This window comes from Pelmatolapia mariae, linkage group LG5 (assembly GCF_036321145.2).
Source record: "Pelmatolapia mariae isolate MD_Pm_ZW linkage group LG5, Pm_UMD_F_2, whole genome shotgun sequence".
Classification (NCBI taxonomy): Eukaryota; Metazoa; Chordata; class Actinopteri; order Cichliformes; family Cichlidae; genus Pelmatolapia; species Pelmatolapia mariae.
The window spans coordinates 38035906-38059046 of NC_086231.1; the positions used below are offsets into that span (position 1 = coordinate 38035906).

At 41.4% G+C, this 23141-nt stretch overlaps 1 protein-coding gene across 3 annotated transcripts in view; it reads left to right on the top strand.

Annotated features, from left to right (window-relative positions):
* Positions 1–23141, top strand: part of nfasca (neurofascin homolog (chicken) a) — a 145448-nt gene that overhangs the window by 20527 nt on the left and 101780 nt on the right. Inside the window, exon 2 of one of the 3 annotated variants that reach the window (XM_063474932.1) lies at positions 7670–7722. The exons of the other annotated variants lie outside the window; for them this stretch is intronic. The gene's annotated coding sequence lies outside the window, so the exon portion shown is untranslated. The remainder of the gene's footprint in view (positions 1–7669; positions 7723–23141) is intronic. 3 annotated transcript variants of the gene reach the window in all.

A 23141-nucleotide genomic window follows, 5' to 3' on the forward strand; every position in this document is an offset into this window, starting at 1 on the left:
CATGTTATTACGGTGTATCCATATAAATGACCCACACTGTATAATTGACTTCATGTTTCATTCAGTTTATGTAATTCCGCTTTAATTAGATTAGTCTTTAGCACATTCTTACATGATGTGCACTGTAACATAATCCCTTTACTCCAAATACAGAGGAATACTTTATTTTACCTTTTAAAACTCTGTTTGTTCATTAGCATTTATATATTTGTATTTATTTTAAGTAGTAATGAATAATGAAATAAAAGTTAAAGTAGTAATGAAATAAAAATACTTTGTTACTGTATTTAAGTACAATTTTCTGGTATCTGTCCTTTATTTAAGTATCTTTTTCCTTCATTTGAACAAAAATAAACAGTAATACATCCTTTTGGTGTATCGATCACATACAAAGAGATGAAAGAAGCAAAACCATATAATGGTTTATAGTTTGTGTATAATTTATAGTGTAAAGTGTGAGCTTGGGTTGGTGTTTTTTTACTTTTGACAGACGATCATAAGCTGAGTAGGTGCCAGGTAATTTCAAACGCAGCGTTTCTATCAGCTCAACAAACACAAACTGTGAGTGTGCAGTTTGTCTCTCAGTGTGTTGCAGCTGAAGGTCCAGCTGCTGTATTTGACAGGGAGAGGAAAGAAAGAGAGCTACGTTCACTCAGAGATGGAGAAAGATAAGAAAGAAGGACAGGAGAGGAAGGAGAGAGCTTAGATTTAAAGGAAGGATGCTCAGTGGGGTTTGATAGACTGGGAATTTAAAGCTAAGTCTAAGCTAAGTGTACACAGGTGAGTGTGTGGGGAAGAGAAAGTAGAGTGGGACTGGTGCACAGCAGTTGTGTTCAGAGTTATGTCACGTCACGTGTAAGCTGGTATAAAGATGGCATGAACAGTGGACTGTGAGTATCGAGCATGGAAGTCAGCCAGGTCTGCTTCCATCTTATTTCATACAGCTGTGTAAATCCACTGAGAGCAGCAGAGCCCAGCGCAGCAGCAACAGCACAGGTCAGCTGATCACAGCCCATACACTAAGACAATCTGCTGGACCGGTCAGTAGAAATCATTGTTAGCTGTAATTCTTTTCCCTTGAGCCACTACAGTCAACTTTAGGGTCATCCACCTGAACCTAAACCACTGACTGTGTTTTCTGTTTATGTGTGGAGTCACCCTCTACAACTTAGGCAGCAAAAATGGAGCTATCAAAAAAACAAACATTATTTTCCTCTGCTTATGTTCTACATAACTGATTCAAGCTGAGTACATTCATTAGAATTCAAATTAAGACTGAAATAATGTTTCCTTTCCTGTGTACTCGTATATTTTTATCATATTAATAAGTTAGCTTTGCACAAAAATACCTAGCAGTGGGCGCCGTTTTGGCTAGCAGTGGGCGCCGTTTTGGCTAGCAGTGGGCGACCATAAGCTGTAGTTGAATCCAAACTTTTACTGAGTATTTTTAACACTAGAGTCTGTACGTCTACTTAAGACGATTGTATAGAAACAGTTCTTTGTATGTAAAGTAGGATTGTGATATTTTCTTTACTTACTCTGAACTGGGGTTAGCTTTAACATGCTAAGTGTGTCCAGTGTTGGTTGTTGAGCTGATTTATTGTTCGGTTTGCTGTGCTGTGCTAACACTATATGATGGTGGTGACAATATGTCTCATTTTTGTTGTATTTCCAGAGTATTGTACTGTCATCCAGCACTCCCTGTGGCTCGAATGTGTCATCGCTTTTGTTCCATCTTTGTTGATTTTATCTACTCCTGCTGACCTGTGTGTGCGTGTGCGTGCGTGTGTTTGCTTGTGTCACAATTGGGGACTTCTATCAGCTCACACACCAGTCAATTGGGGACACCTCTCCCTTTGGGGACCAAAACCACCGTCCCCAATTAGATTTACCTCTAACAGCGTTCAGCATGCTCTAAAACATATTTTAATCCAAAAATCTCACCTGTCCCCAAAAGTGACATTTTTTAGATTTTTTGTGTATGTGTATGACATTGCCCCCAAAATTTTTCGTAATCTGTGTATAACTCTATGTTGCCCCTAGTGGAAGTGTGTGAAATTGCAAACATTTCCACTGTCCCCAAAAGTGACATTTCTTGGATTTTTTTGTGTGTATTACACTATAATAATACAAGGGTTAGGGAGAGGTAAGATTTCTTTTAATATACTGATCTTTGTTGAAAATCTTATTCAACATTCTTTTGTATGAATGGTTTTATATAAACAAACATTTGTTCTCTTGACTAAATAATAGAAATCAGTAGACTATTTGTTAGAAAGTAGATTATATTTTCAAAGGGTAAAGAAGACACTAGAAAATACAAAAGAGTCATATTTCATGTAATTATGATATAAATAGTTTTAATATTTTTTAAAGAATTATTTGGCATGATGTGAAGCAGATGCATGAAATAATGGAGCACTTTAGGTTCATATTTGCTTTCTGAACTGCAGCTTGACATAAATTACTCTAAATTCTTGATACTTGTATTGCAACATATATAAGATGTTTCTTGAATTTCTGTTGAATGGTGCAGGGATCCAAAATTTGGTGAAACAGCTGAGCTAAATTTAAATTTCAATGTTAATACCTTTTAGGCAGTATGTAAAATACTGCCTAAAAAGCATAAAAAGTCACAAGCATATGGCATAAAACTTAATTCTCACCAAAGTCTCTTTAAGAGCTGATCAAAAACTGTGTAAGACTATGGTCATTAGATATGGATCATGACAGAAAAAAAATATATATCCTGGATACAAGCAGGAAAGATTAGCTTCTGTAGCGTGGTTGGACTGGGCCTTAGAGATATGTGCAGAGCTTGACTCAAGTCAAATTCAAAGTCAGCTTTATTGTGAAAACCCATATGTACAGATGATACACAGGAATTTTAAATTGTAATGCTCCCACAGTCTACAGTGTACAGTGAACAACTTAAAGATAAAAACAAAACAAAAGTCCTATGTACAACATAATACGGGTGATCGTGGCTCAAGAGTTGGGAGTTCGCCTTGTAATCGGAAGGTTGCCGGTTTGAGCCCCGGCTTGGACAGTCTCGGTCGTTGTGTCCTTGGGCAAGACACTTCACCCGTTGCCTACTGGTGGTGGTCAGAGGGCCCGGTGGCGCCAGTGTCCGGCAGCCTCGCCTCTATCAGTGCGCCCCAGGGTGGCTGTGGCTACAATGTAGCTTGCCATCACCAGTGTGTGAATGTGTGTGTGAATGGGTGGATGACTGGATATGTAAAAGCGCTTTGGGGTCCTTAGGGACTAGTAAAGCGCTATACAAATACAGGCCATTTTACCAGGCCATAATACAATAAACACTAGTGTCATACAACCAGAGTGCTTTTGGGAAAGAGTTCGTGTGCAAGTGGGGGTGGGGCAGTCAGTCAAAGGGCGATGTTTAGAGTTTTGTATGTCTGTCGGGTGGGGGGGGATCAGAGGAAAGAGATGAATGCAGGTCTGGAGTTTGTGTGTGTGAGAGTGAAGAGGGACAGAGCAGGGACAGCCTAAAGGTAGGGGAGGTGAGGTAAGACCTCTATGTCACCATAGGCCTTGATCGCAGCCATGGAGGTGTGTGCCGGGAAGCAGCAGCATGTAGAGCAGCTTTAAAGGTATGAAAAGTGATTAAAACTTTTTTAGTTTCTTATACCTATATCATAAGGTTTCTGCTGAAAAGTTTCAGCATTTTCTGTTTGAATGTAAGAAAGTTATTAATTAATAAATTCTAATACTGGTTTGCTAGATGTGCCCTTGATAATTTGGAAAAAAAAAAAAAGACTTTAGCTAATTAGCTCGAAAAAACTAGCCACGTATAAATTACACATTCAGAGCTGTCTTGGATTAAAAATCAAGGCATGTTTGGATGAACCAAAGTTTCAATATTTTAGGGGATTTCATTTTTTTATGCTTTTATGATTCTAAAATAAAAAAGGATGTTTATTAGCATCCTTAAGTTTTTCATGTGCAAGCTAACAATGAGGATTATCTTGTTAATTAAGAGAGGCTAATGAAACGGAAAAAATAAATAAGCTTCATAAAAAGGAATATTATGTTATTTGTTTAATTTATTTATTTATTATTCTGAAACAAAGAAACATAAATAAGCTGCAGGATTTTGAATGTCCCCATTTAGGTTAAAGTGGAGTGTATTTGTGTTAGAAACGTCCCCAAAAGTCATAAGAATATGGCATACTAATGACTATAGTTGGATATGGTTTTGTATTTTTTAAAAAAAAATGGTATCATGTCCCTATTTTCTGTATAAATCTACCCATGAAATCGGAGAACAATTTATCAATGATTCCCACACTCAAGTAAGGGTTATGTTGTAAAATCCTTCATTATGTCTAAGATTTGAAAATATGGAAACAAATACCAATCAGAATGAGGACTAAGATAAAGCAATCCATCCCCCAAATCATTACCTCAACATATGCATATGTTTAATAATCAGAGTTCATTGTGTTTACCCCCATTTAGGTTAAAGCGGAGTGTATTTGTGTTAGAAACGTCCCCAAAAGTCATAAGTATATGGCATACTAATGACTATAGTTGGATATGTTTTGGGATTTTTTTTTCTAAAAATAGTAACATTTCCCTTTTTCAGTATAAATCTATCCATGAAGTCTGTAAACAACTTATCAATGATCCCCACACTCAAGCAAGGGTTATGTTAGAAAAAAAACCACCCTTCATTATGTCTAAGATTTAAAAATACGGAACAAATACCAATCAGAATGAGGACTAAGATAAAGCAATCCATCCGAAAAGTAGTTACACATACCTTAACATATGCAGATGTTTAATAATCCGAGTTCATTGTATTTACCAGTTCCCTAAGGAAAGTTTCCCATTGAATGTGCCCATTTAGGTTAAAGCGGAGTGTATTCGTGTTAGAAACGTCCCCAAAAGTCATAAGTATATGGCATTCTAAGGACTATAGTTGGATATGTTTTTGTATTGTTTTTTAAAAATAGTGTCATGTCCCTTTTTCAGTATAACTCCATACATGAAGTTTGAGAACAATTTATCAGTGATCACCCCACTCAAGTAAGAGTTATGTTGTACAATCCTTCATTATGTCTAAGATTTGGAAATATGAAACAAATACCAATCAGAATGAGGATTAAGAGAAAGAAATCCATCGCCAAAATCATTACACATACCTTAACATATGCATGTTTCATAATCAGAGTTCGTTGTATTTACCAGTTCCTTAAGGAAAGTTTCCCATTGAATGTCCCCATTTAGGTTAAAGAGGAGTGTATTTGTGTTAGAAACGTCCCCAAAAGTCATAAGAGTCAGGTGTGCCAATAACTATAGTTGGATATGTTTTTGCAATTTTTAAATGGAGGTATATTTCTGTATTTAGTATTAATCTACCTTTGAGATCAGTTAATGGTTAATGGTCACTGATCGTTAATGACCATCAGTGAATGATCACTGTACTCTGGTACTATACCAATTCAATTTCATTTATGTATATCCTTTTGATTGTCCTCATTCAGGTTAACGCAGTGCATTTTTGTTAGAAATGAAGTCATAAGAGTCATCTTTTTTTGGCAGTTTTCAATTGTCTCTTGTCTATTTGTTATTCATGTTAAATCTACTCGTAACATCAGTGAAAACTAAAATTAAGAAATCCATTCTAAAATCGTACAGCTTGTCTTATCACTCACAGATCTTTAATACTGTACTTATTGGTGCCCTGAGGTAAAGGATATTTTGATTGGTTCTAATGTAGGTTAAAGCAGTGTGTTTATTAATAATATAATAATAATAAAATTAAATCTTTTATGATAGGTTTGCTTCAAAGTTTGGATAGTTTCTGCAAATCAAATGAACCCTTAGTAATTGTGTACAAATGATCTGTGTTAACAATTCATAGTTGAAATTAGAAATTTCTTTTTTCGTTTAAATGGAATATAAAAACTAGGTTAACTGTCTAATGTTTGCCTATTTAACTTATGTTTATCTACTCAAGACTAACCAAGCTGAAGCAGCATCATGAGAAATGCCTGAAACGTTAAAAAAAAAAGAAAAAAAAAGATCTGCAAAATCCGGATTCCTCAAGGAATGAGATGAGTGTCTTCTTTCAGGTATGGAGGCAACAAAAACACAATAGAATAAGAAAACGGATCAAGATGAAGACAGGGGACCAGGGACTTCTTCCCAGTGAACATATTTGGAAGCAAAGTTCTTGCCTTACAATTTGCTGGTAACAAACACTCAATAGTACAGATGATTTTTTTTCCCCAAGTTTCTCTGCATTAATGATGTGCATGTATACTCCCAAAACAACACAGTAGTAATAAATGCAGTCAAAAATGTAAATTGTTCTTTGGCCGAGACAATGGACATAGTTTTGATTTCTTCAAGATAAATAGAGACCTTAATTATTGTTTAGATTATTGTTAGATTGGGTAGTTAACCTTACATTGTACTTTGAAGGACTTGCCTTTAAGGGAAGTAATATCCCCAAAACTGACATAAAATAACTTGTGTATGTGTGTATTGCTGAAGACCCCAAAGGGAAGTAAGTGTTAGGATGCCTGGGTCGTTGACCCATGGTTTTGAGTTTAGAAATGATAAATAATATAATAGTCTTTGGTTTCTTTGTTAGTTCTGTCTTTTTGTTTTTGTCTCTGTGTAATCCTTAGTTGCCGTCTCCCCTGTCTGCTATATCCACTCAGTGTCTGTCTGCCCTGGTCCCATGTCTCTCTGTTGTAGTGCCTGCCTGTGACTTTGTGTCTGTAAGTTCAGTCTGTGTTATGTTTCCTGTTTTACTTTGAAAGTCCGTGTCTGATGTTAATGTATCTGGTTTTGCTTCCCCTGTTTCGTTAGGCCTGATTTGCCCCAGCTGTGTTTCCCTCCTGTTACTCATTCCCTGATTGCTCCCTCTGTGTGTTTAAGCCCTGTGTTTCTTTGTGTCTGTGTCGCGATCTACCCTCATCTTGCTGTGTGTTCTGTCCGTTTGCCAGTGTAAGTTTATTTTGTATTCCTTGATTTGTTACTTTTTGAGTTTAGCATTAAAGCTGTATTTGAGTTCACGTTTTGCCTCCGAGTGTCTGCACTTTGGGTCCTCCTACTACCATTCCTGCCTGCACACAGCCTACACATGACAGCAAGGTCCCCAAAACTGACATAAAATAGTTTGTTTATCTGTGTATCGCTGAAGACCCCAAAGGGGACATTAAACATTCCCAGTCCCCAATGGGAAGGTAAAAATACTGTCTGGACAAATGTTGCTTAAAATGAAAATCTCAAGTGATTATTTTTATTTCTGTGGTCTTGGAGGAGTAAAACTCAGTTGCCGGCTTGCTTCTAAACCATACAGAAAGTGGTGTCCCCAAAGGGTGGGAGTTAAGATATGCGACCCCAAATGGGACTTAAGCGGGTGTGCGCGTGTGCGTGAGTGTGTGCGTGTGATCGTGCTGTTTGTGACTGTGTAGGAAAACAGATGATTGATGCAGTGAAAGAGAAGCAGACCAAGGAAAACGGTGAGCGGGAGGCAGGAAACAGAAAACTGGGGAAAAGGAAGCATTGTAATCAACACATCAACATTTTCTTTCTGCAGTGATCAAACATGGCTCTGATTCTTCTTATCTGGAGTCTGAAGGTGCAGCCATGAATTTAAATAACACATCTACACTCTGTGTATCTATGGCAGGTTTTGACAGCTGGGGATTGGACCAGCAGGGCTTCCACCCATGACCCAAACCAGTGAGTGCAAGATTCCCTTTGTAGTGCTAACAGATTTATTCCACAGCAGGTATGGCTGCCACAATTTATTTTCCTGTCAATATTTAGTTGGAATATTATGTCGAGTGACATTTGCTTCCCTTGATGAAATTATTATCATAATCTTCACTTTGTTATCTTTATCACTGTGTATAGTTTTGTTGCCACATAGAGTTAAGGTCAGGGGCTTAATTTGGTCTCTTCCACTGTGGGGTCAGGTCTGAGTGAAACCTCTGGCACACTAAGTGTGCCTCTGTTTTACATTAATGCCAACTGTCAGTGTCTGGATTCAGTGCAAGTCTTGTTGCATATATTAGGGCCAAGTGTAACATAGCCTCTATGTGTCTCCATTGGTACTCTACAGTACTCATACAAAATGCACACAATACAAATATACTCCCAGTACAATACCCACAGTGCATCTCCAACACATTCTGAGATGCTGTGTTCAATGCAGTGAATTGAAAAAGCCATACAGCACAATGTAGAGAAAAGTTAGCAGAGACTTCATTGTGTGTCCAGTTGACAGCGACTGCTGCGGTATGCTCCATCTGTAACAATGGTACTGAGTGGATGTGAAAGACAGTCTTAGATCATCTCCTCAGCACCAAAACCTTTAACAAGTGTGCGCGATTTTTAAAGGTTTTTTCTTTTTTAAATAAAAACTTACTTTTTGTGCAGAGCTTGTGAAAAGCTACTCAGCAGTCTCTAGATGCTTTATCAAAAAACTTTCCTCTTTGCTAAAGCATATAGTTAGGGCTGGATCAGGTGACCCTGAATCTTCCCTTTGTTACACTACAATGGATCTATGCTGCTGGGGGATTCCCACCACTCTACATTTAATTATTAGAAATGTCTCTTTTCCGCAGCATGTCTTTATCCCGTCCCCTCCACCTGGTCGCAGCAGATGGCCCCGCCCCTCCCTGAGATTTATGGATACACTTGTATGAGAGAAGCGAGATTTTAAAGTTTATCCTGGCTTCTATGGACAACCAGTGAAGCTGCTGAAGAACTGTTGTAATATGAGCTCTTGACAGAGTACGAAGAATTTTGAAGAAGTTGGAGTTTATGAAGGGACCTTTTAGACCAAATAGCATTGCATAATCCACGAGAACTAATGCAAAGTGATATCCACGCCAACGCGCTTGAACAGGACCTCCATTAATTTGGGGGGGGGGGTTCCAAAACGTTCGTCTGCCACTTGGTCTGTATCTGCAGCTCCTCCAGTTGCTTCCTATGCACCGCTGCCTGCTCCTTGTGCATCCCTACCAGCTCAGTCGTCATCTGAGCCGGCGCCTCTACTGACTGTGAGGATCGGGACTCCGCTGCTCAAATATAAATTCTGCTAGTTTGTCACTATTGTTTCCTTTCACCACCTCAGCAGATGGGTTGTAGCGCCCCCCTCATACACACAGACACACACTTTATATCTCTCTCTGTCTCTGGGTCTCTGTCTCTTTTGATACTTGCACTGCCCCTGTGATCTACATCTCCTCCCATTGCCTGGGGGGCTTTCTCCCCATTGTTTCTATTGTTTGGCTGTGAAAATGGGTTAAGAAAGGCAGCGGTAATGGACAGAAGGCCCACGACTGTGAGAGAAGGGATGAGTGACTGACAAATCAAGATGGGGAAGTAGTTGTTGGATTGTGAATACAAGACAGAACATGAAGAAATCATGGGGGAGGGTGGTGATTTGAGAAACAGAAAATCCCAGCCATGGCGACCATGAGCCAGTGTCCAAACACGGATAAGGAGGACAGTTCAGGAAATTCAGAGGATTAGAAAGGAGGATGCAAGGATGAAGAGGACAGACAATGGAAAGGCAGTTGGTCCAGCTGTCATACAGTGCTGGTAAAAAGTATTTGCCCTTCCTAATTTCTTACTTTTGGTTTATTTATTTATTTGTCACATGTTTTTGTCACATGTGGTTTTTAAATGATGATTTAATTAAGGAAAAAAAAAAATCCCTGACTCTGTGAAAACACTGAGGTTTGCTACATAAACACTTTTACTTTAGTTTCAGGTTCAGTTTAGTGACCCTGGCTGCCCAAAATTAGTTATGTTAATGTTCCTAATTCTTTGTTTTGTTCATAGACACTGATGAAATGAAGGAAGAAAAAACAGAGAAAGGGAAGATGAATGTAGGTAGAGTGGAGAGCAGAGGGTCACCCATCTGCTCCTGTGAGCCCACCAGTTATTCTCTGGACCTTATTATCTCAGTGCGCTAAATTAGACTAGCCCAGGCCATCCAATAATTCCATTGCACTAGGGCAAGCTGAGAGTGTACAGCCAATAACCTCAAAGGTCATACTCACTGAGAGAGATGAGGACTCAGCGTTGCATCTGGTTGAATGATGATTGGCCTGTCAGAACACACGAATGTGCTAAAATAAATAAATGATGGATGGGCAGAGCTTTCCTGGCACAAGGCTTTGGTCATCAGTTGTTTCATAAAGTTCATGGATGTGATACTAAAGGTCACTGCTCCCTACTTTTTACATTTAAAGATGTGCTTTTTACATACGCGTGTATCAGATTACCAGTGATCCTGATCTGTAGGTTTTAATAGCCTTTGCATGCACACGTAAAACTGTGAATTACATTTAAACTCAGCTCAGTGTATTTACATATGAATCTTAATATGGAAACAAGAAGACTATGAAGGGAAATATATTGCAAAATGTGAGAGCTTGTAAAATAACCCACGATTTTTGGGCTGTAGAAAATACAAATATTCCAGATACAGCTATAATGTTGTGAACTTACAGGCAATATTTATCTCGGGCCTTTCTCAGGTCCATCTCTGTTATTAAAGAAACATCCCTGTAGGGCCAGCTGCTGTTCCAGGGAGCCTGCAGCCAAGTGCAGATCAACTAACAGCTGTTGTCCATTGTGTGCAGACAGTATTTAAAAAGCTTCCGTCTCAGAGCTTCAGTGATTTCTCCTGCTCTTTTACAGCTTTATTAAATGGACTGATTCTTATATAGTGCTTTTCTACTCTCCTGGAGCACTCAAAGCACTCTATACAACATGCCACATTCACCCAATCACTCACAAGCACTTTATCTATACTTAATGCTGTCTAACTACATTCACACTCCGATGGATGCATCGGAGAGCAACTTGGGGATAGGGATGGGTACCGGTATCCGGTGCCATAATGGCACCGGTTCTGACATAAACGGTAGTAACCAGACTGAAAAGCAGCGCACATTTCGGTGCTTTTTTTCCTGAGATGTCATACACTTTGGATTCTAGCCAATCATTTTACCTTTCCAAGGATAGTAGGCGGGCCCAGGTACGTACGTTCTTTTAGAGCAGAGCTACAGATTAAAAATGCCCAAGGCGAAGCGGTCAAAAGTCTGGCTGTACTTCACAGCAAAAGATGCAAACTCAGCAGCCTGCAACAAGTGCTTTAAGGTGATGCTGTGCAAAGGAGGTAACACCTCGATTCTGATGAAACACCTGGCGATGCATAGCGGTTTTTTAAAAGCCGAGAAGTGCACCGTATTTGATAGCTTGCTGCGAGACCTCACACCGAGCACATCTACTGCGGGTGTGGTGCCTGTTATCGGACCCGGAGTTAGCAACATCCCCCAAGAACCTGAAGAGGAGAGTCCTGGCCCCTAGCCCTGCCAGTGTAGCAGAAATGATGACGGATGATGATGGCGGCAGCAGCCGTTCTTCTCTGGGTCAGTAGCTTAATGTTGTTCGTGTGTAATTTACGTTGAGTAGGCTAACCACGTTATTAAATTAATGTATGTAAGGTGAACTAGCAAACACCGTCGTAGTTACATGCGGCTGTCTTCTTGTTTGATGGCAGATACTCCGTTCACCCTGGCCAAAAAGGCTAAAATGACCAAAGAAAAAGTGGGAAACAGCTAAACATGAGAGGTTTTTGGACAAAGTTTGTGTTCTCCATTCTTTAAGCACCGGTTTGAGCACCGTTTCAAAAGTACTGGTTTGGCACCGAATAAAACCTGAACGATACCCATCCCTACTTGGGGTTAGTATCTTGCCCAAGGATACTTGACATGCAGACTGGAGGAGCCAGGGATCGAACCACCAACCTTCTGATCAGGAGGTGACCTGCTCTACCTCCTGAGCTACAGCCACCCCTTAAACTTTATTAAGTTTTGAAATATTTCAGAAACAAACATCCAGTCATCTCCAGAGTCACAGACGACCACAGTGAAGTGGAGTGAGTGACAGGGTTGGCCAGAACAAATGCAGAGATGAGCATCTTTCTGTCAGAAGCCTCCTTGGTGTTAGTTGCGTCCTGGGTCTTAGGCTCTGCTGTGTGACTTCCACCTATTGGTTAGTCTTGTGAGCGTTCTGAGGGAAGCAGAGACTCTCAGCGGCGACTCACGTAGGTGATGATCCAGCCTAATATACACTGAGAGCTGATCGAAGGACACAGGTAAATCTTTAGCAGCATGGGGCTTTAAAAGCAAATAAAAGAATGTTAAAATGAATCCTAAAAGAAATGGGCAGCCAGTGAAGTAGAGCTAAAACAGGGGAAATGTGCCAAAAGACGAGCTGCAGCATTTTGCACCCTCTGTAGATGAGTAATGTATGAAGCACTGAATCCTATATAAAGTGCATTACAGAGGGCACCGAGGGGACGCCAGGAGTAGTCTGTGCTGCTGTAGGAAAAGGCGGGGCTTAACCTCTGAGTTCTGATTGGTGGACACAATGGTTGACCCACACACTAAATGAGAATTAGTGATGGCACACACTCTCACAGTGATTGAAACATGGAGAGGTCTGCACAGAAACAGGTTCATCAGAGGCCAAGCACGTTACCTGACACAACGAGTGTCTGCTTCCCCTCAGGGTGCTTTGTATTATAAAGGTAAAGACCCTACAGTGTAAATATTAAATAAAACGTAGTCATACACTCTCCATACACAGTCAGTTTCACAATAAATGTGTTTTCACGTACCTAGTTTCTGTTATTGTACATGATTTAAGTCATTTGTAAACTATGTGTTATGTTACTTTTGTGTTACTCCCAAAATCTGTTTACCTGCTCGTCTATTGTTAGGTGGTCATGGATATCCAGAACACGCACACTAAAAGTGAATGATTAGTGAATTCAGGCCACTATAAATAATAGTAATTACCACTAATAAGTCATAGCTGAAGTTGTTGGAGGGTCTGGTTGGTTACTATTTCATTTGAGTTAAATTCATTCACATTCACAGTCCATGCTTTCCTTCTTTTGGTTTCTGTGGTTGAATCATGCGGGTTGTTCTCAGTGTCGGGTACTTTGGAAACTGTGTAGAATATTTTTATATAAGCTTCAGTACTGTGTGTGGAACTGCAGCTGGACCCATGACTTAATCAGAGAATGGACAAAGGAAAAGTGTTTACAGCTGTCATGGTTCGGATTTTGAGGAAAGGACAAACGACTGGAGGTCCCAGTAGATGTCAAAATAGTGATTTTATTAAACACATATATATGTGGGGAAGATGAGCATCATCACACTCCCAGAGCCGATCTCCCCAGAACAACAGATGAACAGTTGTATTTATAACAGTTGATGACAAGCATTATGCGTCAAAGCAGTTGGATTTACTGGAAATCTAAGTATCAATTCTCGTAATCTAAGAACACTCCAGTACATCGGACCTTGGAAACCCTTTACTCCCTACTCCAGATGTTCTCTGTTATTGCTAAACGGTCACGTACACTGGACAAGTCACGTAGCAGTTTTGAGCAAAACAAGTTGAGAAACTGTGTGTGTATGTGTGCAGGCCCCATTATGTGTCTTGTGTGTCTTGGCCTCAATGAACCTCTTCCGAGTCACCTGTTGCCGGGCAGATTCCCCTGCAGCAGATTACTGGGCCCACAGATCTCTATGCTCCATGCTGTGATGTTATGATATGTGATGTGTTGTATTGTAAGCAGATATGGAATCATCTTAACTTTAGCTTAACTTTCTCACTTCCCCATAACTTCAAACCCTCAATTAACAACTCTCTAATAAGCAATATGGATAACATGAATACAGTTAAACCTGCAATGAAGGATCATCATGTGATTATGACAACACCTGAAATACAGACTTTAATGTGACATCAACAGCTTCAAAAAATGTGTCAATGAAATGATAACTAATGCAACATGAATAGTAACCGCAAAATAATTTCCTAATCTCCACACAGCCTACAGTAATAACCCCAACAATCACATGACCCCCTATGAGCGAGTGCTTTGGTGACAGTGGGAAGGAAAAACTCCCTTTTAACAGGAAGAAACCTCCAGCAGAACCAGGCTCAGGGAGGGGCGGGGCCATCTGCTGCGACCGGTTGTGATCGGAGGCATGCTAGACAGCTAATAATGAACATGCAAACTAAGAGCAGGCAGGTTTTCTCCTGATCTAAAACAGCATTAATATAACGTTAGTCAGAACCTCTACATGAATAATGCAGATTACGGCACATGGATGGACATGCTACTAAAAGTTTGTTGACTATTCAGTATAGTGCTGCACAGCTCTAAGATCACTCCAGTCCTTACTGCATTTTTCCAATTTCATATTGATACTTCTTCTATAGCCAAGCCTTTTGCTAACGTCCTTAAAAACACTTTCAAATAATCTATTGAATTTTCTTGCGGTAATCTATAATTAGGTGTATCGTGGGCCGTTTGCACTGTAAATATTAATCAGTGTAATTAAGTAGGGATGGCAGAAAATTGTAGATTGATTGTGTCACGGGCACAGGAAGGACTAGCGCAGACTGAAATCACAAGAGTAGGTAGTTTATTTTCCACAGTCACCAAGTGCAATATCTACAAGTGCAGGGAAACGGGTCCAGGGGGTTCCAAGGGTCACGAGGGCACTTTTAGGGAAAACACCAACACAGATACTCCTCCTCCCAGGGATTCTTCGCCCAGCTCGCACCACACCGACTCACCCAACTCTTGCAGGTGCGGGAGCCAGGGGCGGGAGTCCACAGTGAACTCTGCCCCGGTGGTGCGCAGAGTGTGAGAGGGAAGAGAGGAGGGACAATAGAGGCAAAAACACTTGTAGCCAGACTGGGCCAGCTGGGAAGGCACAGGGCCATGACAGATCGCACTCTCATCCTCAGGAAGTCCCATGTGAACAACTATGAACGCGCTTCCTTGGGTGTTGAGAAAAGGTCTCAGTCACTGTTCCGCTTCGTACCGTCTCAGCTACGAGCCTAGTTTTGAGTACAGTGGCTCATACATGGCTTTTAACCTACATTAACTCATGGCCCATGAGTGATATTCCAGTGACAGAGACACTGAGAGGGTCGGACAACTGATCTCACCTGCTGCAGCTGATGTTTAAGTCTGTGTTTCAGCAGGGACCCACCAAATGCATTAAAGATGCTGCAAGCAGTACGATAAATCACACCCACCTGTTCACCTGACTAACAAACCACCAAAGTGTCTCAGCTCTTAATTCCTGGAGCAACATGCTTGGACTCTTTCAAGGGGCTGTGATTTATTTCATACTATGTAAACTGCCATGATCATTGATAAATGGCCATGAGTACCTTTAACAAAGAGTTGATTAAAGCCCATAATAGAAGAAGCTGGTTTGACCCAGATCTCCTATGAAAATGAATATAAAAACACGAGGTTCTTATTCCAGAGTGTTTTGATGGCATCCATTTCTTTGCCCACTGCTTGCTAAGGAGAGTGAGATACAGCCATGCAGTACATGCCTGAATTCTTCTCAGATGTGTAGACAAGTTAATCAATTTCAGTGTTCATGCTCCTGTGGGTCTGTGTGGCATTTGAAGTCAACAGAGTGTAAAAAGTGAATGCCACGGTCAGCATTACAGGGGAGAGGAAATTAAACCATACGATGTAACCTTCAAACCACACACACGCACATGCACGCACACACACACACACACACACGCACACACACGCACACACACACAGCTATATTCTGTGCTGTGTATTACTAACATACAGGAAACAGGAGATGGCGTATTGTCTACCAACTGGGTGACTTGTGGATTATCCCTGGCACCCACTACTGAAGTGTCTTTGAGCAAGATACTGAACCACACATTGGCCCCAGTCCATCCATCAGAGTGAGTGGCAGTGATTGCAGTCAAAACACAGAGTAAAGCACTGAATGTGAATGTGTGATTGTGGTGTGTGTTATAGAGTGCTTTGTGTGCTCAGTAAAGCATCGTTGACCAACAGGAAAGTAAACCATTGTTCTTTGATTTTAGTCCTCTGGTGACCATGGTTCACTCAGTTCAATTCAGTTTTATGTATATATCACCAAATCACAACAACAGGTGCTGCATGGTGCTTTATATTTTAAGGTTAGGACTCTACAATAATACAGAGAAATCCCCCAAAATCACACATCCGAGTATGAGCAAGCACTTTGGCGACAGTGGGGAGGAAAAACTCCCTTTTAACAGGAAGAAACCTCCGGCAGAACCAGACTCAGGGAGGGGCGGGGCCATCTGCTGTGATTGGTTGGGGTGAGAGAAGGAAGACAGGATAAAGACATGCTGTGGAAGAGAGACAGAGATTAATAACAGATATGATTCAGTGCAGAGAGGTCTGTTAACACATAGTGAGTGAAGAAGAAACACCCAGTGCATCATGGGAATCCCCCAGCAGCCTATGTCTATTGCAGCATAACTAAGGGAGGATTCAGGGTCACCTGGTCCAGCCCTAACTATATGCTTTAGCAAAAAGGAAAGTTTTAAGCCTAATCTTGAAAGTAGAGATAGTGTCTGTCTCCTGAATCCAAACTGGAAGCTGGTTCCACAGAAGAGGGGCCTGAAAACTGAAGGCTCTGCCTCCCATTCTACTTTTAAATACTCTAGGAACAACAAGTAAGCCTGCAGTGTGAGAGCGAAGTGCTCTAATAGGGTGATATGGTACTACAAGGTCATTAAGATAAGATGGGGCCTGATTATTTAAGACCTTGTATGTGAGGAGCAGGATTTTGAATTCTGGATTTAACAGGGAGCCAATGAAGAGAAGCCAATACAGGAGAAATCTGCTCTCTCTCTTCCTAGTCCCTGTCAGGACTCTTGCTGTAACATTTTGGATTAACTGAAGGCTTTTCAGGGAGTTTTTAGGACATCCTGATAATAACGAATTACAGTAGTCCAGCCTGGAAGTAATAAATGCATGAACTAGTTTTTCAGCGTCACTCTGAGACAGGATATTTCTAATTTTAGAGATGTTGCACAAATGGAAGAAAGCAGTCTTACATGTTTGTTTAATATGTGCATTGAAGGACATGTCCTGGTCAAAAATGACTCCAAGGTTCCTCACAGTGTTACTGGAGGCCAAGGTAATGCCATCCAGAGTAAGAATCTGCTTAGATACCATATTTCTAAGATTTTCAGGGCCGAGTACAATAACCTCAGTTTGATCTGAATTAAGAAGCAGAAAGTTAGCGGCCATCCAGGTCTTTATGTCTTTAAGACATTCCTGCAGTTTAACTCATTGGTGTGTGTTATCTGGCTTCATGGACAGATAGAGCTGGGTGTCATCTGCATAGCAGTGTAAATGTATGCTATGTCTTCTAATGATACTGCCTAAGGGAAGCATGTATAATGTAAACAGAATTGGTCCTAGCACTGAACCCTGTGGAACTCCATAATTAACCTCAGTGTGTGAAGAGGACTCTCCATTTACATGCACAAATTGGAGTTTATTAGACAGATATGATACAAACCACTGCAGTGCAGTACCTGTAATACCTACAGCATGTTCCAATCGCTCTAATAGGATATTATGGTCAACAGTATCGAACGCTGCACTAAGGTCTAGCAGGACAAGCACAGAGATGAGTCCACTGTCAGAGGGCTGTAAGGAACAAGAAACTTGTAAGTGTGATAAATATGCAAATAACATAAAAATGCAGATACTTTTTCAGAGTTGTACAACACAAATACAAGGAGAATTACCATGTATTCAAAAACAGCACAAACAAAGAATGAACTTGTGATATGCTTGATTTTGTTTTTTTACAACAATTATTCATCTACATGCAGCTGCATGGTGTGGAATCTGAGCGTACCCATGCAGTAGGCACATGTTATTAAGCACATTGTGTTTAAATTGTGGTCAACGTTTTGGTCGTTTGAAGAAATTAAAGTGGTACTAAAGGACAGACAAGTTTGCAGAAATACAACTCAAGCCGAGACAAATCCATATGTACCTTTGCACATTCATGTGTAAACCTGTGTAAGACTGAAATTGTTATTGATTAGCACAGATGCTTAACATGGCCTCTGAGCTACAGATGGTCAGTTAGGTCGTTTTCCCTGTGTTTGTGTTGTCTCAGCATGTCATTAGACATGCAGGAACCTCGTACATATGTGTGTGTGTATATGAGACTCCTAAGGGTACTGCTGACCAGCTGCTACCAGAAACTATTGTCTCAAATGACAGGACCTTATATGGCTGTGTGTGTTTGAACATGATGAAGACATTTTAAACGTATGTTTGTTGTACTCACACTGTATACAAACGTGGCTTTTTCACATGCGTGAGTGGAATTCTTCCTTTCAGCTAACCAGCACCTCTCTGCACGTCTGTGTGTATAAAGAGGCAAGTGGGGCGAAGGCTTAAAGGCTGAATGAGTAATCCATGCCTCTGCTTGGCCCTCCTGGCCCCACCAACTCATTAACTGAAAAAAACAAAACGACTGCACCTCCTGTTGCTGGAGACAAAGACGTTTGGGACTGAAGTGTGCGTGTGTGTGTTTAAGAGGGAGGGGGGCAGCCTCTTCTTTTCTCAAGGAGGTGGTGAGGAGCATTAGAGTGTTAACAATAGGGCTGCTGTGTGGCAGCCTTTATTTGACTTGACAATCAGTGAAGACGTGTTTAAGACAAACAGCACTGATGCCATGGCCTGCTGTCACTTAGTCTGGTCTGCTGTGTGCTCAGTTATCCCCCTGCCCCCTCACCTTTCCTTTCTCTGGACTTTCATGACTTTCTGTTAACTGCCAACACTCATATTTTTCACCTTTTCTGTTTGCTGCTGCTGCTGCTGCTGCTGGGATCTACTGAAAACGCACAAGAATACAAAAAAATAAACATGTTAAAGCAATGAAAGAGTCGTGTGGCAAGCAGAGAATGGACCCAGATGCAGGACTTGGCACACAGAATGAAATTGCAAACCAAACATTATTACTTGGCTACAGACAAATATAATAAAGCAATTTTGTTGTTAATTTTGTACGCTAGATGAGTTGTGTGTCATAAATCACTTAGAGCTTAGAATTAGTTTACCTTTAAGTCTGAGGCTCCATAAATGTTAAAGAGGTAAGCATTTCTCAGTTACAGTGAACAGATAGAATAAACTGTAGAAAACTAAACAGGAGAAAGAAGAGAAATAACAATTTTAACATAAACCAGTGACACATTGATCAACCTTAGTGATTATGGCCGAAACACCCGATGAATCCAAGGTCCACTACTGACGATGTGTCCCAAATTTTAATAATTTAGATCAGATCTCTAATCCCTAAACCTAACCAAGGGAAAATGGCAGATTAGCCTGGGTAAAAGACCGAAAGTTGAGGCACACAACGATGTGTGCCGCTGGTAAAGTTTCTGGGCTGCTTTTCCTCATAACAGCCATCCCTCAAGATTCTCTCCATTTAAAGCAATGCATTATCAGGGACTGTAACATCGAGTCCTTTTACTGAATCACAGGTAAAGAAAGAAAACATGAACAACATGTAGAAATGCTGCTGCTTTAAGATGGATGGCAGAAAGCTGTCCTCTTGTCCGACCACTCAAAATGTTAAATTCTTTCTTCGTGTCCCGTCTCGACTGATAAGAAAGGCCAGGCTCTGTGTAGCCTTGCACACAGACGCTCCTTTCCAGCATCCTGGCATAGACGGAGAAGTGTGATGTAGTTGGAGCACACTGTTACAAACTGCCTCAAAGTAGGTGACAAGAAGGGAGTTCACACAAGAAGTTTAAGTATAAAATTATTTGTATATTTAATTTAAAATAATATACAAACATTAAATATTTTATATTTAAGTTTGTTTTAATATATAAATTAATTTTCTTGTATATAACATAATATTTTTAATCCAAAATAAACATAGCCTAACCAAGATGTAAAGGTCACCAGTAGGCTGATGTCAGGTAGAGTGGAAGAGAGAGACAGAGCAGTTCACCTGTGCCAGCTTTTATAGCCTGGAAGACACAGGTGACCTGCATTAGCTGACGATCCTCCCATACCAGCCAAACAGCAGGCCGTGGCTGAACCACCACCTTGGTCTGCCAGAGGTACTGCCCCAGACAGCCCAGAGCCTTCAGGAACTCAGGGCAAACCCCATCCACCCCAGGGGCCCTGCCACCAAGGAGTTGGTTAGCTACTTGGTGACCCCCCCCCCCCCCAGTAATGCATGAGTCGTCCCCCTTGTCCCCAGTTGTCCCTAGACTCTGCTTCCTCTATGGAAGGAGTGTCAGTGACAATAAGGAGGTCATCATGTACTTCCACCACCCGACAATATCCTCAGTTGAAGTCAGCAACACTACACCTGCAGTGTACAATGATAGAGCACTCCTTTACCCTCCTGAGTCACCTGATGGGTTGCCAGACTCACTTTGAGGCAGTCTGAAAGTCTTTTTCCACGGCCTAAATCATCTTCTCCCACATCTCAGAAGTCCCACAGGCTAACCAAGTCTGATAGGACTCAGTCATCGGACTGATGGCTCCCTTCAACTCTGGTGCCCACCAGCTGGTTCAAGCATTACCACCACAACAGGAACCAACCACCTTGCGGCCATAGCTCAGTGCAGCAGCCTCAGCAATGGAGGCGCTGGTCCATTTGCACTCAATGACCCCAGTCTCCCTTGGAATGCTGTCGAAGCGCTGCCGGAGGTGAGAGCTGAAGATCTCATGGACCTGGGCCTCTACGCGTTCCCAGCACACCCTTATTGTATGTTTAGGTGAGCCATATCTGTCCAGCGTCCAGGTCAGGCAGGCTGCTCCTCCTAATCCCAGCCCTTCACTGTCATTGCCCACATGAGCTGCCAGTCTCGTGACCCGGAGGCACATGGAACAAACCCTCTCGTCCACCAGGAGAAACCCCAACACACGGCCAGCAAGCTGAGGGGATACCAGGGGGTACTCCTTCCCCACCAGAGGTGACGTTCCATGTCCCCATTGCAGCTGTCTGCTGTTTTCTTTCAGATGAAAGTTTCTCTGCATTGTTTAAACATTGAAAACATTACTTTGTTTACCATTGTTGTTTGTTATGTTGTTTCCTGACCTCTGTTGCTCATGAGGGTCGTTTGATTGTTGGGGTTTTCTCTCTGTTATTATACTGTCTTTGACTTTTAATGTAAAACACCTCGAGGTGACTACTGTTGTGATCAAAATAAAATTGGATTGTATTGATAATTCCTGTGCTGCAATGCTAGAAGAGACACATGAACCATTTCAGTGTGATTCATTTCAGCAGGACACACTTGTATCTGGTTATTATATGAAGAAAATAAGACTGAAAGCTGACAGAGCTCATTGAAGAGGCCTGATGTTACTAAAACAGAATGCAATGATTTGGAACTTTTATCTGTTATTCGCAGAACACAGAAAAAATAGTAATGTTTAAACTGAGACAAATATTGGGAAGTTGGGACACAGCCATGTTTACCACTGTGTAGACTCCTTTTAACAACAATCTAGAAATGTCTGGGAACTGATGACAGAAGGTGGAGGAATGTTATCTTCATATAGATGCTGGGTCTTCATTGAAAGACGTGCTGTGGAAGAGAGCCAAAGCAAAGCGGCACACTGGAGCCACTAATCTCAGAGAATGTCTGACTTACAAAATGTATGTTAATATAAGACTGTTCAGTTTTATTTATACAGCACCAAATCACAACAACAGTCGCCTCAAGGTGCTTTATATTGTAAGGTAGACTCTACAATAATACATACAGAGAAAACCCAACAATCATATGACCCCCTATGAGCAAGCACCACCCAGCTTCCCATTGGTCGATGACCTGCTCTACCTCTTGTGTTACACACCAAAGAGCAGCGACCACACGGAGCTCAGGCTCTCTGGCTCTACAGCTCCACATTCTCCTCACCCATACAGGGTGGCCTGCTGGGGCTGTAACACTTTCTTCTAATAAAATATGTTTGTGGGATTTTCAAATCATCGGGGCTGGGGTGGACTCCTTTGTGACGTGGTGCGAGCAGAATCACCTGCAGGCCAGCGTGACAAAGACCAAAGAATTGATTGTGGACTTTAGGAGGACCAGGAAACCTCCGACTCCTGTTTGGATCCAGGGGCTGTGGAGGACACCACAGAGTACAGTCAGATGATAAACTGGACTGGGTACTGAGGCAGCTGAGGTCTTAAACATCTGTCGCACGGTGCTCAGGGCTTTCTACCAGTCTGTTGTACAGTAATAGATTGTATTATTTAATTACTGTCCTCAGAGTCCAGAGATGAGTCTGCTGATTCTGATCATATTCTGCTATTACATTCACATCATGCCAGGGTTGTTGAACTGGAGCTGTAAACTATACTTTCGGGCTCTTTTCACCTTTTTATGATAAAAAAAATAAAACCTACAACATTTATAAAGCGCTTTGTTTAATCAGGACCTTTTTTTGTCAAATATCAGTAACAGACATGAAAACTGATGAAGAGTAGCTTTTGTATGCATCATGAAGGAGAGAGATGTTCTTTAATAAAAAAAATAACCCTGGTACATTTCATTGATAACAGAGAGAGGTAGAGATATTCTATATATTATATAACCAGCAGATAATTGCCATTTGCAGTCCCTTGGCAGGTACACATTAACCGATACTGTCACAGTGTAAAGTGGACGTGTGCTCTCCCTGACTCACATACAGCTAATAACCTGGTTCCACGTGCTGAGTGTTGCAACTAATTACAAACATATCTCTGCACACCAGTGAGTATCTGTGCAGGAAACATTTCCATGATGAACATTCAGAGAGAGGCAGGTTGTTAGTGAGGGCCAGCAGACAACTGAGAAGGCTGAGGATGAGGGGGGGATCCAGTGAAGACAAAAGAGGCTGGATGGAGAGCGGGCAGGCAGCTGAGTAACAGGTACGTCCTTGTTTCCACAAAGACTCACTGTGACTGCAAACAAAAATCCTGGGTGAGTTCTAACTCGACCATAGTGTAGAACGGGAGAGAGAACAACAAGCAAACTTCAGCCAAGTAACTGTAGATGTGGAAACAGGATTACTGAACAAAGAGCAAAAGGTGGGTGAGCCAGTCTACTACCATGGTTGGGCTGCAGGTTCATGAGTGCCCAGGAAACAGGCCAATCACAATACAACAGAATGTGCCCAGAGGGCGTGTGCATGTAGCACAGAGCCACGGCTCAGTGTCTGAATGAGCCTCACAGGCCTGAGTGTG